The sequence below is a fragment of the Akebia trifoliata genome, chromosome 2, assembly GCF_017979445.1.
Source record: "Akebia trifoliata isolate Shusen 1 chromosome 2, ASM1797944v1, whole genome shotgun sequence".
Lineage (NCBI taxonomy): Eukaryota > Viridiplantae > Streptophyta > Magnoliopsida > Ranunculales > Lardizabalaceae > Akebia > Akebia trifoliata.
The window spans coordinates 15,064,239-15,078,667 of NC_141376.1; positions in this window are offsets into that span (position 1 = coordinate 15,064,239).

The window sequence follows — 14,429 nt, forward strand, 5'->3', positions numbered from 1 at the left end:
AAATCTACAAATAGGGGTTTTTACAACTTATTTTTGCATAAAAAAATAAACCCTAGAAAAAATAAGTCAAGGAGCCTCCCCAACCTCCCATAAACCTTAATTTTGAAGCCCCAACTCCTTACCTAACACCCATACCCCAACTTTAGCTCAAAAAACACCTAGAAGCTCTTTCAAAATATCTAAAAATTCATAAAAAAAAGTCAGAAAATTCAGATCTAAGAAGAAAGTACCTCGTCTTGGAGATCTGAAGCAAATCCGATGACAAAACGAACCGAGGAGTGTTGTACGAAGAATTATTCTATCAGATCTGAGGGAACAAGACTGTTGTCTTCAAAAAGGTATATATTTTTTATTTTTTTAACGGTTACGTCTTTTTAGCAATATAGTCTTATTTGGGAATTAGTAGAGACCGGCGTTTGCCAGGCGAGGTTGGTGCCTAACACCTTCCAACCCCGTAGTGTGATCCCTAAATTCAATATTTTTTGTAGTAGATTAATTGTTTCTTTTTATCCATTTTGAGTCGATATTCAATTCATAGACCACAATAACTAGGTGGCAACTCCCAAACCTCAAAGGTCAAAAGCAGATCCGCGCACCCCGCGGATCGAGGGAGCTTTCAATGGCGACTCCACTAGGAACTTTTAAGGATCAAACTTGAAAAACCCCAAGTATCGGAGCGTTGCTAAAATGACCTATAATATTTTTATTTATTTTGTTTGTTTATTTATTATTTTATTTGCATATTTGTTTTTGTTATTTTTTATTCGATTACTGAGCATGTGTTTTGACTTTGAATATTTGACTTTGGCATTTTATTCTCATGATTTAATCAAGGGTCATCTAAGATAATCCTAAATAATGAAGGGTTTCGGGATGATTGATTTTATTGAAGATAATATAATGATTGTTGGACTATAACGTTTTTTTTACGTGTGTAGATCTATTTTAAATTTTTATTTGTAGGGTGTGTGCGATTGATCCTTGGACAGCATTTTATTTTCTTAGTTTTTTTTTAAATTCTTTTTTTTTTAACGTTTTTTTTTTAAACAAAAAATAATTTTTAGGGAAGTCATGCTGCCCATTGACAGCAAAAAGGAAAGCAACAAAAATAAAAAAAAATTAAAAATAAAAAAAAATGTGTTTTATTTTTTAGGTTCTGTTAGCAATATAACTCATTGTTTTAATTTTTGAAGGGAGGTGTGTCCTTAGCCAAATCCCATTTTTACTTTTCGAACCCGTTTAATTTTAATCTGAGTTTCTCATTAATGTCATCATCTTCAACAAGAGATCGAACCTATCTTTTGGTTCGATCGGCTGTTTAATTCTTGATCGAAGTTGTCGATTTCTTTTGATTTAATGTCAGAACAAGTAATTCCCTTTGAAACCAACTCAAGTTAAATAATCTCAACGAGAGAGATCGACCTCTCTTCTCTCTGTCGAAGAAAATTTCAGAATTCGTCAATTCAGATTATTAGAAATGCAATGATTTGGGTAACAGCTGGTTGAGAGATCGAGCTCAAAGAGGTTTCGGACCAGCCCCTATTCATACCTTAGGGAAGTTTGAACATTGATGATCGGTCCACTCCTTGTTTTTGTTATTATCTGGCTTGTTCGACTAAATTATATGTTCGTTTTCGGTGTTTTGATTTAAGAGTTTTACGAGTCTTCTGTCCCTTAGCTTGCCTTGCAAGAACATTCTTCTAAAGCTTCATATTTCGATAGTTGAAGGTATTGGTAAGTCTTAAGGTGAAGAGAAGTTCATAAATAAAGATTATCTAACTTTCAGTTGGGGCTGATAAGGACTTTGAAACCAATGTTAAAGGCTATCTTTCTAGCTTGTCGTGGGTCACTAACAACGCCAATGAAGAAATTTCCAGATCATAAATTATTATTTGGGCATCTATCTCCTTTAATGCTTTTGAACTGGATTGCCCCACAAAAACAGTAGTTCAACCTAAGGAGATCTATCCACCTCTCTTGGATTTTAGTCCTCGAAAATTAGGTCATGTCAAACTAGATCATCAAGATAATGTTCCACCATGGGACCAAAAGTTGAATCTTCGCTGGCTCTTGGACTAGGTTGTTCACCATATACCCCAAACAATAAAGGGAGTACAGCGATTGCATGTACAGCAACCTCTTTAGCCGAAGAAATTAAAGAGAAATCTTCAATAGATCTTGATCTATATCTATGACCAATGTCCCTTCGAGTTCTATTATCTCTCTCCCTTTCTATCTGCGCTTTATTTGCTTTCTCGTATATATTTATTCGTCAAAGGTTTTTATCGGTATTTGGTTTGAAACATTATTCTTCTGATTTGTTTTTTTTTTTCATTTGTTGATTTGGTGAGATGTTTAGACTGCTCTAACTATTTTTTTTTTTGTCTTCACTAAGGTCAACGGTTTTAATGCCGATTCGGAGTATTTGAAAAAAAGAGGGGGGGTTATTTCTTAAAGCCTCCAATAATCATTCTTATCTTTAATTTAATGTTCATCGAAATCCCAATTTGTTTGAGATCACCCAAAATAACCCTTGATTAGACCATAAAAATTACAAAATTTGTGCCTATTGCAATGATTGGATTTAATTAATTATTATATGCCATATTCATTGATTGATTTGCCATAATTGACGTATGCCGAAGATGTGAATAGTTAAATCTTAAATTGAAGCATATGAATATGTTTCTGATCAATGTATGCCTTTACATGTATGGTATAATACCTTTGCGTGTATGGTTTAATTAGACCCATGGGCCTATTGATTTGAAAAAGGCCTCGGGCACACCTCACCCTGTTTTGCACACACCACTAACACATTTATTGTTTTGCACTCTTTCATGTCCCATATAGCCAACGTGGCACTAGTGAGTGGCCCGGTATATTCGGAGATGCGACGTCATTCATGAAAACTACAACTCCAATCACGTACCATAGGGTATATCAAACTGGGGCATCAGTACCGTCTGATCTGAAAGGTATATCGATGCACCCAGGCTGGAGCGACCTGAGCCTTTGACCTATTATAAGCCGCACAGTCACATGTCCCGTTTGCCAACGTGGTCGGTCCTCTCGTAGGATGCCAAACCATTTATGAAAGCTATAACTCTTGACACGTACCCATAGGCATATCAACGATGATCCAAGTACATCAATTGCACTTCTTGGTCAAAACCATTGCCTAACTAAGATCCTGCTTCGATGTACTACGGTACTAGGAGGATAGACTACGTCTATTCTAGAAAAGAGATGATTTAAGAGTGCCTTTGTTCAAGCATCGCGCGCCACCTCTAATCTGGGGATTAAACTGGTTGTTTTTGACTTCAGATAAGTGAATTGAAGTTTTAGATTATCACATATACGGTATATCAAACAAGTCACCACGTACCGTCTGATTGAGTACGCTCGAGAGGTATATAAGTGTACTTGGGCAAAGGTGGCCAGATAAAAATGCATTTCACATAGTAAGCTTAGAGTCTACAAACATCCCCTGTAAGTTACGACTCGAATTTATCGTGGGTGTTCCCGGGTTGTTTATTGAATGAGACCGTGTGATTGATGAATGTATGTGAATGATGAGATCAGAATGTATGGTTTTCCTCAAGGATTAAAGTTTTGTTTTACCTGATTAAAATAGGTGTACCGACCCAATAAAGAATCCATTTTTGCAATAATTCATAATGACCCAGTCCATCTCGACCTAACAATCATGATGGGTCCGACATTTTAAATCAAAATGGAAGTCAAATTCTTTTCTAAATTCAGGTTTCAACCTATTTTCTAAGAAGAAAAATGACTTACAAAAGGAAAGTATTTTCCAAAAAAAAAATATTTTCCAAAAGAAGTGTTCTCTAAAAAAAATGTTTTTCAAGAAAAAGTATTTTTCAGAAAATGTTTTGATATTTTACATGGACCTTGGAAGTGTACTAAAATAACCTTTTGCGTCAAACCAAGATGCTAGTCACAGGCAATAACACGATCAATCAGTTAGTCCAAACAACCGTCATAAGGATGCACCCTGTAGAGAAGATCAATTTTGGAAGATTTATGTTGAGGAGTGCTCTTTATTTCCATGAGTTTGAATAGACTGGAACCTATTACATGCTATGGCTAAGCGTTGGAACCCCTACCTTCATATATTCCATATTGGACATATGCACTTGTGCCCCATTCACGAGGATTTTTGTGGCATTATGGGGATATCTACTTCAGAACCTCTAGTCAGGCCCTCATTGAAGACCAGATATTTTGGTGACCTCGCCACATGATTGAACATTTCAAAAGAAGAAGCCAAGTCCCTAATCTATAACGAGAGATTGGATTTAGTATCTTTACTGGGCCCGTATCGCTCCCGCAGTCATCCCGTCAATGTAAAACCCGAAGCCTGGCTAGCCACTAGAGACTATCGATTGTGCCTAAAAATCCTAACTCAATACATGCTGACCTACAAAAGTGATGACCAAACTATCCCTGAGTCATTCATAGATATAGCCTCTCAACTTTCAAATAAAGCCAATCCAGTACCTCTCATCCTAACTGAAACTTTCTTAGGTCTAAATGGCATAAAGAATGGTGAGAGGGAAAACTTCAAAAGAAGTCCCCACTTACTCTATATGTGGCTATGTGATAGTCTCAAAATTGTAAATGTTTCGTCAAATCTTGAGTATAGGCCAGAACCCTTTTCCAAAAGAAACCTGCTAGTGCGTCACAGCTCCGTCAAGGCTTGAAACAAATGGTTAGATTTTCGTCTTGCCCGTCAAATCGGTTTAAGATGTCCTTGGTGGATGACTGACCCCCCTATTCTAGGAATCAAAAGATCCTATTATGTTCACTTGATCGGATTAGAAGAAACGTTTTTCTACCAACCTGCATTGATCCCAGAGCTGTACGACGTACCCATAGAATTATCTTTACCTCAGCACAAAGCATTCTTCTCTTCCGAGTCATTGACTGAAAAGTTATTGCATCTCATTGAGAAGGCTTGGAACGAACGCACCTTAGGGTATCCAGACGGATCAGAAGAATTCAAAGAGCCATTTGTTAGAGCCAAAAAGATCAAGCTTCATAAAAATCCTGATGACCATCAAGACAAAGCCGAACGTCCATGTAAAAAATAGTTTAAGTTAAATTTGTTGAAAGATGTTTTAAAGAGAACGTTTTTTTGTTAATCATTTTCAATAAAACTATTTTTCTTTCGAATAAACATTTATTTTCCTTTTGAATGATCATTCCATGAATGGATTATTTAATGGATTGGTGCACAAACTTTAATAAAATGGCTAATTAAAATGTTATCAATGGGGTAACATTGAAATTGATTAAATCTACCTTTGATGGAGTCATATAGGATTATCATTGGGCCCAAACTCAAGCGTCCACCTCCTAGTTGAAGTCATAAGTCTAATCGATTAGAGCGAACGTCAATACTAAGTCAACAGGCAGAAATGGCTTCAAAGTTTGAGCTTACAGAGATCCGTAAGATTTTGGCAGCCTTTGCCAATGATATCAACAACATAAAAGGCAACGTGGAAGTCTTATAACAGATTTCAGAATCAACGAGCAATCCCCTTGACGATCCTAAAGAAAAAAGGGTGGAAGAAAATACAACGAGACGTGCACATGAAGTTTTTGAGCTTGACGGAGATGAAGAACAGGTCGATGAAAATCCGGTGTTAATTAACAGAATGTCCCAGTTAGAGTCAACTATGAAAAGTATAAAGGGTATCGATGAAATTACAGCAGACATTGAAGCTCTGAACCGCATCCCTATAATTCATTTCCCGGAGAAATTTGTAATGCCTAAAATGGACAAGTTCAGTGGTATAGGTTGTGCAAAAACACATCTTAAGGTGTATGTTACTAACATACGCACTATGGAGCTCAGCGACGAACAGATGACGTTATTATTTCAGAGAACTCTATCAGGATCAGCACTTCGTTGGCTGATGTCTAAAGATCCAGTTACTGTGGGTACCTAGGAGAGCATGTCAAAGACTTTTTAGCATCAGTATAAGTACAGTACCGAGATTGAGACTTCAAGAAGAGATTTGAAGTCAACTAAGCAGAAAAATAGGAAATTTTTTATCGATTTCATTGGCCGTTAGAGGACCAAAGCTGCTCAAATGTGGGATATACCATCAGAAAATGAACAAGTAGCCATTATCCTGAAAAACCTTACACAAGGATATGCTCAGCACTTGGTTGCTCAATATCTTCCTACCTTTGAATCCCTATGACAAGTCGGAAGCCAACTCGATGATGCTTTTGCTTCTAGGGTTCTTTCTAACCCCTCGGATAATAAGTCTAAGAAACCTTATGTCCCCAAACCTAGTGCCAACCATGTTTATATAGTCAACACGTCAGCTACCCCAGCTCAACACCCAGCCCGGACTAATAACTAGATTCACCCAAGTCAACCTCGAACTCAGCGTCAGTTTACCAATCTAGGGATGACTCTTACCTTAGTTTTTCAAAAACTGTTAAAAAATGTCTTCTTACCCCGATACAACCCCAACCATTACCAAACCCCCTGCCAGTCGAACATAATTCTAATTTATTCTGCCATTTCCATCAAAACACTGGCCATCACACCGATCGGTGTATCACTCTACGTCATGCCATTCAGAATCTTATCGATGCAAAAAATGTCACAATCCTTAGTCCAACGTCACCAAATGTCACAACTAATCCACTACCTGCCTATCAACCTCCACAAATCTTGAACATGGTTTCTAACACCCAGTTATCATTCGACCATGTCTCTCTCATACATCCCATCCAAGTCAAACCGCCCAGTTGCCCCATTATCGGAATATATTTCATCGATGAAGTCTTCACTACAAGTTATGAATCTCTTGATCTAACCCCAGATGATGCATATCGTCTATCCCCACCTCGTTATGATAGTTTTGAATTCACTAGTTTTCTTTTGGCTCAAATGAATCCGGAAAGTCACATCTCATTGACAGAGGAAGATTCATACTTGCTGACTAAAGAAGATGAACCTTTCTCCCTTTCTTGTGATGAAGTCAGACATGTGACTCGGGGGAGAAGAATTTTTAAGCCACAAGAACTCTGTGTCGATGATCCCGCAGTCTTGACTAGAAAAGGAAAAGAAGATCATATCAAAGAGAACATCGAAGAAGATGACGCTGTGATCAAGCAGTTAAAGAAATCAGGATTCAATATCTCAGTTTGGGGTTTACTCATGGCTTCCACTGCCTATAGGGAAGCTGTTCTCAAAGCATTAAGTACAGCCAAAGTTTCCCTTGATACTTCTCCAGATCAGCTGGCCAATATAGTAGGGGCAACTTACGTAGAGAATATCCTATCCTTCTCGAACTCAGATTTTTTAAAAGAGGGAGCAAGCCACACTAAACCGTTGCACATCACAGTTGACTGTAATGGGATGAGAGTACATCTGGTTTTAATTGATAATGGAAGTGCATTGAATGTTTGCCCTCTAAAGACTGCTACTTGCCTTGGATTTCAAATTGAAGATCTCAAGCCCATTAATCAGGGTGTTACGGCATATGATAACACCAAGAGGGGTGTACTAGGAATTTTATACTTTCGATTGTCCACAGGCATAGTTGAATTTCCTGTAGAATTTCAGGTTATTGATATCCAGTCCTCTTTCAATTTACTGTTAGGAAGACCATGGTTACACCAAATCAAAGCCATACCTTCCACACTACACCAAAAAGTTAAGTTTATCAGAGATGGACTAGTAATTACTCTTCATGGAGATGTTAAAATTGTGAGAATTGTAAACAGTACTGAAGCTAAGAATGAGCCGTTGCTTGAGATTCAGCCAGAACAACAGGGGATAGAGCTTAACGGGTTTGAATTTGAGAAGATCTGTTCAGTTCAGTGGAATCACTCCGTGAAAAAACATTTTCCTATTGAGAATACTTCCAATTGCTGTATGGCTAACATGTTTAAGAAAATGAGATTTTTTCCGGGTATGGGCCTAGGTCGCAAGCAACAAGGTATCACAAAAACACCAGTGATCAAAGAAGTTATCGGCATATTCAGGCTAGGATATAAGCCTACTAAGGAAGATTGGGCCCAATACTGGAAGACAAAACGTGATAAGGGGAAGACTTCCATTACTGTGGGTTCTCAGAGCCATTTATTGATCACATCACAAGGACTCGTCTGCTGGATTTTGAAATCTTCTTCGGTATGGATTGGCCTGAAAAGGAAATAAACATAGGAGTAGAAGAAAAAGAAGCTGAAGACTAGCAACTCAACCTAAACTCATTCAACATTGATCAACTCATTCAAGATCATAGTGTCTTAGTGGTGTTAGTTGGAAAGGGGACCTCAAATCCTCAGTCTGTAATCAAACTCGCGGTCGGGTTTCTTTCTAATTATCATGTAATGAGTCTTATGCTACATGTCGAGATTGGTTCTGTCAGTCCTGTTCAGTCCGATATGATTGATAAGTCTTCTATTTCTATTGAGTCAAGTAAGTTAGTTGTTTTCGCTGAGTCTGTTATTTCTAGTAAGTTTGTTATTCCTATTGAGTCAAGTGAGTCTGTTAAATCTGCAATGAGTCATGTTACCCCATTTTTTTAATGAAATGAAATAAATTTTTGATTACCCTAAGCGCAATGATAATTTAACTAATAATCTGGCTTTGGAGGGAGAGTCTTCTGACGAAAAACCTCCCCCTAAAATAATCAAATTACTTGAACAAGAAAATGAACGACGGGATCAACCTCTAATGGAAGAAGTAGAGGTTATCAACCTCGGATTTCATTATATCCTGATGCTCGACCAATCAAACAGAAACTTCGACGTATGAAGCCGAAATGGACTCTAAAGATTAAAGAAGAAGTTACAAAGCAAATTAACGTCGAATTTTTGGAAGTAGTAGAACCTAAGTGGATTGCTAATGTCGTCCAATTGCCCAAAAAGGATGGAAAAGTCAAAATGTGTGTGGATTTTAGAGACCTAAACAAAGCAAGTCAAAAGACAGTTTCCCTTTACCACACATAGATGTTCTGGTAGACAGTACGGCATGACACGCTTTGTTGTCCTTTATAGATGCTTCTCGAGGTACAATCAGATAAAAATGGATCATCGGGATATGCAAAAAACGTCGTTCATCACACAGTGGGAAACTTTTTGCTACAAGGTTATGCATTTTGGTTTGAAGAACGCTAGAGCCACTTATCAAATAACAGCCACGACTTTACTGCATGACATGATACACAAGGAACTCGAAGTCTATGCAGATGATATGATAGTCAAATCCAAGTAACGACTGGGCACATTGCTGCATTAGAAAAATTTCTTAAAAGGATTCAAAAATACCAACTTCGTCTCAACCCGCAGAAATGTGTATTTGGAGTAACCTCTAGAAAATTATTGGGATTTGTGATCAGTCAAAAAGGGATCGAAGTGGACCCTGTGAAGATTAAAGTTATCCAAGAGATGCCACCACCTGAGACTGAAAAGTAGATTCGAGGTTTTTTGGGTAGAATCCAATATGTCAACAGATTTATCGTTCAACTCACCAACATTTTCGAACCTATTTTCAAACTTCTCAAGAAGAATGAACTAACATTTGGAATGAGCAATGTCAAAAGGCTTTTGACCAAGTCAAGGAGTATCACTTGAATCCGCTTATTTTGATTCCACCTACACCGGGTGAACCACTTCTTCTTTATCTATCAGTCACAGAAGAAGTTATGGGATGTATGCTAACACAGTATGACAAAGATATTTGCAAAGAAAAGGATATCTATTACATCAACAAAAAGATGTTAGAGTATGAATGAAAGTATTCGGCCCTCGAAAAAACTTGCTTAGCATTGGTATGGACTACTCAGAGGCTTCAACACTATATGCTATCTCATTCAGTTATCTTGTTATCTCGGATGGATCCTCTCAAGTATCTCTTCGAGAAATCAACACAGATAAGGAGAACATCGTAATGGTTATTATTATTATCAGAATTTGACGTCACGCATGTTACACAGAAATCTATCAAGGGGAGAGCTATGGCAGAATACTTGGCAAATCACCCGATAGTAAAAGGAATAAAGCTTGTTGATCAGTTCCCAAATGAAAATATCTTGCATGTTGAAGAAGAGCCGCAGAACCAAACATGGCAACTGTACTTTGATAGAGCCGTCAATCAGAATGGGTATGGAATAGGGGCAGTCCTGTTTTCTCCGGAAGGATGCCACATTTCGATTATCATTAAGTTAGCATTTTCTAACACCAATAATACAACAGAATACGAAGCGTGTATCGTTGGGCTCGAAGCTGCTTTGAACCTAAGCATTACAGAAATTGAAGTTTTCGGGGATTCAGCATTGGTCATACATCGGTCATTGGAAGAATGGAAGACTAGGTATGAAAAGTTAAAGTCTTATCATTAGTATCTGTTAAACTTAGTGAGTAAGTTTAAAGTAATCATGTTCCAACACTTGTCGAGGGAAGATAATAGATTTGCTGACTCTTTAGCCAATCTATCTTCAATGATCCATTTGCCCCCTTGCATGGAATTGAGGTCGATCACTATCGAAGTCAACATTGCTACTCGACTACCCGATGGAAAGTCATGGTACGTAGATATAAAAAAAGTGTTGGAAAAATAAAAATTCCCGGAAGAGACATCGAGGAAGGAACGACAAACCCTATTAAGATTAGCATCTCAATTCATCTTGTGCGCAAGAAGTTTATACAAGAAGTCTTATGATAGAATTCATTTGTCATGCGTTGATGAAGATTAAGCTGAACAGATAATGGTTGAACTACATTCAAGGGATTGTGGTCCTCACATGAGTGGGAAAATGTTAATCACGAAAATTATGAGACAAGGGTATTACTGGCTCACAATGGAAACAAATTGTCATCACATGGTCAAGACCTGCCACAAATGCCAAATACATGCAAACCTCATACATGTGTCACCTTCTCAATTAGTTGGTCTAACTTCACCGTGGTCGTTCTCAGTTTGGGGAATTGACATTACTGGTAAAATATCATCTAAGGCATTAAACGGGCATGAATACATTCTAGTTGCTATTGATTATTTTACTAAATGGGTCGAAGCTGCCTCTTATGCTGTCCTTACTACGTTTCAAGTTGCAAAGTTCATCCAAACAAATATCATCGGTCGATATGACGTACTTTCGGAACTGATATCTGATAATGGATCACATTTCAAAGCCGAAGTTATTATACTGTGTTCAAAGTTCAAAATCTCACACCACAAATCATCTCCTTACCATCCTCAGACCAATGGAGCAGTTGAAGCAGCCAATAAGAATCTAAAGACAATCATCAGGAAAATATGTCAATCACATCGAGATTGGTCAGAAACTACCATTTGGACTATGGGCATATCGAACTTCAATTCGATCCTCTACTGGAGCTACTCCCTACTCCTTAGTGTATGGCATGGAAGCAGTCTTGCCAGTCGAAATGAAAATTCCATTCTTCAGGGTTTTGGTGGAAAGTCAATTGTCAGAAGTAGATTGGGTTCGTCAACGATACGAAGAATTAAATCTGATCGAAGAAAAGCGACTAAGAGTTTTGTACCACGTGCAGGCTTATCAAAGAAGAGTCGCCTGTGCGTTTGACAAAAAGATCAAGGCCCGCTACTTACAAGTCGGGGATTTGGTACTTAAAGAAAATCGGGCACCTATCTTTGACCTTAGAGAGAAGTTTAAATCAAATTGGGGTGATCCATTCATCATCAAGGAAATATTACCAGGAAAAGCTGTCAGACTTCAAGATCATGATGGAATCGAATTACTAGAACCAACCAACCTTGACCAAATCAAACTGTACTACATTTAAGGAAGTCATCTTTAGCTGAATCAATTCTCCTATTACCCAGTTCAATATATCATTTCTCAACCCATTTGCAGCATTTTCAAAAAAAATTATATCTTTTTATTTCGCAGTCCGATTACCTAACCTAAGGGAGGGAAGAATTCGAACTACGTTTTGGTCTGATCCCAAAATTATGGGGTACGTAGGCAACCTGAAAAGTTACTTCAAGCTCGACCACATCAAAATAAAAAAAATATTTTCCTACAAAAGCAAAATAATAAATAAAAATAAAAAAAATATTGTCAAATAGGGAAGAAAGTTCAAAGAAAAAAAATGCCACATAAGTGGCATTCGACTTTTTGAGCCTCAGAATTCCTTTATTTTTATACCCAGTCCTAAGCCTACCTATGAAAGTCCTCATAAGTACTGTGTGAAAAAGTCAAGGAAGGTAGTAAAGCATGATCAGAAAGTAACTCTAGAAGTTCAGAAAGGAAGAAAAAAAAGAAAAAAAAATGATGAAGCATGTTAAGTTGAAAATCCGAAAAGGGCGACTTAGGCAAAAAATTAAGGCAAGCTCACAAGTTTGAAAATCTGAAAGGACGACTTTGACAATAATTAGAGCAAAGAAAAAAGAAAAAAGCTTACTATATCGAAAACCTGAAAAGGTGATCTAGGCAATAGCTAGAGCATGCTCGCTAGGTCGAAAACCTGAAAAGGCGATCTAGGCAAAAGTTATAGCAACAAAGAAAAACAGAAGAAAATCTTAGGAGGTTCGAGCCGAGACATTTAAAGTCAGAATAATCAAGTTCAACACTTAGTTTAAACTAGGTAGAGATTCAGAAGCTACAAATATCTTGTCTACAATTGATCTGATAATTTTTTACTTCTCCAAGTGAACCAAGGGGGAGAAGAGTGAATTCTATGATGAGTCTCAAAAGAAAATATCTTGTTCCCTTGAGCCTGACTCAAAATCTTCAATATAAAATATCGAAATTAAAAGTTGAATCTTCATTGCGTTTGTGGTAATCAAGGGGAACCTTCATACAAGGGGAATTTTTTTTTCCTCTAAATATATAGTTTCCCCCTTATAATAGGGGCATTTTTAATTTTGCATAATATATTCAATTATCTCCAATACCATGTCATTTGTCAAACTAGGGGCATTTTATTTTTGAGCAATGTTAATCCTAAAAGGTAAAAGGAATCTCAAACTTAAGGTTGCCCTCTTGATAACAATTTTCTAAAAACCCTTAAGGTTAAAAAGAAGTTAAAATTCATAAAATTTTGAAAAATCGTGAGGTTCAAATAGAAGCATTTCTGATCTCACATTCGGTGGTGCCCAGAGATTAACTCATTACCCTTTCACCTATAATAGGAGATAGGGTATTCTTTCTTTTCCAGATTTATTATTTCCTTCCTAGTTTTACTCAGCCAGTTGCCACTGAGGGTTTGCTCAGATTATGCTTAGCCAGTTGCCACCGAGGGTTTGTTCGGATTATGCTCAGCTAGTTACCACTGAGAGTTTGCTCGGATTAAGCTCAGCCAGTTACCGCCGAGGGTTTGCTCGGATTATGCTCAGCCAATTACCGTCGAAGGTTTGCTCGGATTATGCTCAACCAGTTGTCGCCGAGGGTTTTCTCAGAATTTACTCAGTTTTCACTTAGACCTTCTCAGATTTATCTCAGATTTTAAGTGCACACACTTGCACATTTGTTTCATTAGTCAATAAGAATTTTCTAAAATTCAAGGATCTGACACTGTCAGTTAGAGTTTGCGTTCAAAAACATGACAACTTTTGATTCGAAGAGAGTTTTACGCTCAAGGATCTGAACGCCCCGACAAATTGCTAAATCAGACTGTAAAATGAGCTGTCACTAGTTTTGACATTCATATATTGCACTATCTACCGAAATAGATTTGTTATCTAGTTTGCTTCAACCCTCTGTCAAAGAGGGGCATCTGTAGACACCTCATTTTTGCATTCGCCTGATTAATCAACTCATCAATTCGATCGCAATGATTCCCAATGATTGATGATTATTCCAATGCTTTATTTGGTTACTAGATGTGTTTCACAAATTCGGATGAGGTATCTCAAACTAACAAAACTGTAGAAATCATCACCTTGCCGACAAGAAGAAGCTTTACGATAAAAATCACTTGAAAATAATCAAATTACCAAAATATCCCTAACCTCAAAACATCCCTAGAGCCTACATTACGCTTAGAAAAATCCTTTCAAACATATAAAACAACAAATCGAAATCAAATATACCATTTCGTCAATTTTCACATAATTTAATAAAATTACGAAAATGCCCCTCAAAAAGTTTACGACCATTTCGCACAAAAAATTTCATGAATCACACAAACCAATATTCCCATTAAATTCCTTACGAAAAATCGATTCCAAAACATCGTGGAACATTGAAAAACGACTTAAAATGCAAAAAAATCATCTCCGAGGGTAAAACGATAATTTTACAATTTTAATAATTAAAAATTCTAAAATTAATAATTAAAATATTAATTAATATAAAGTGAAATCCTAATTAAACTTAAAGTCAATCAAATAAGACTAAAGTCAAAATCTTAAAGTCAATCAAGTAAAACTAAAGTCAAAATCTTAA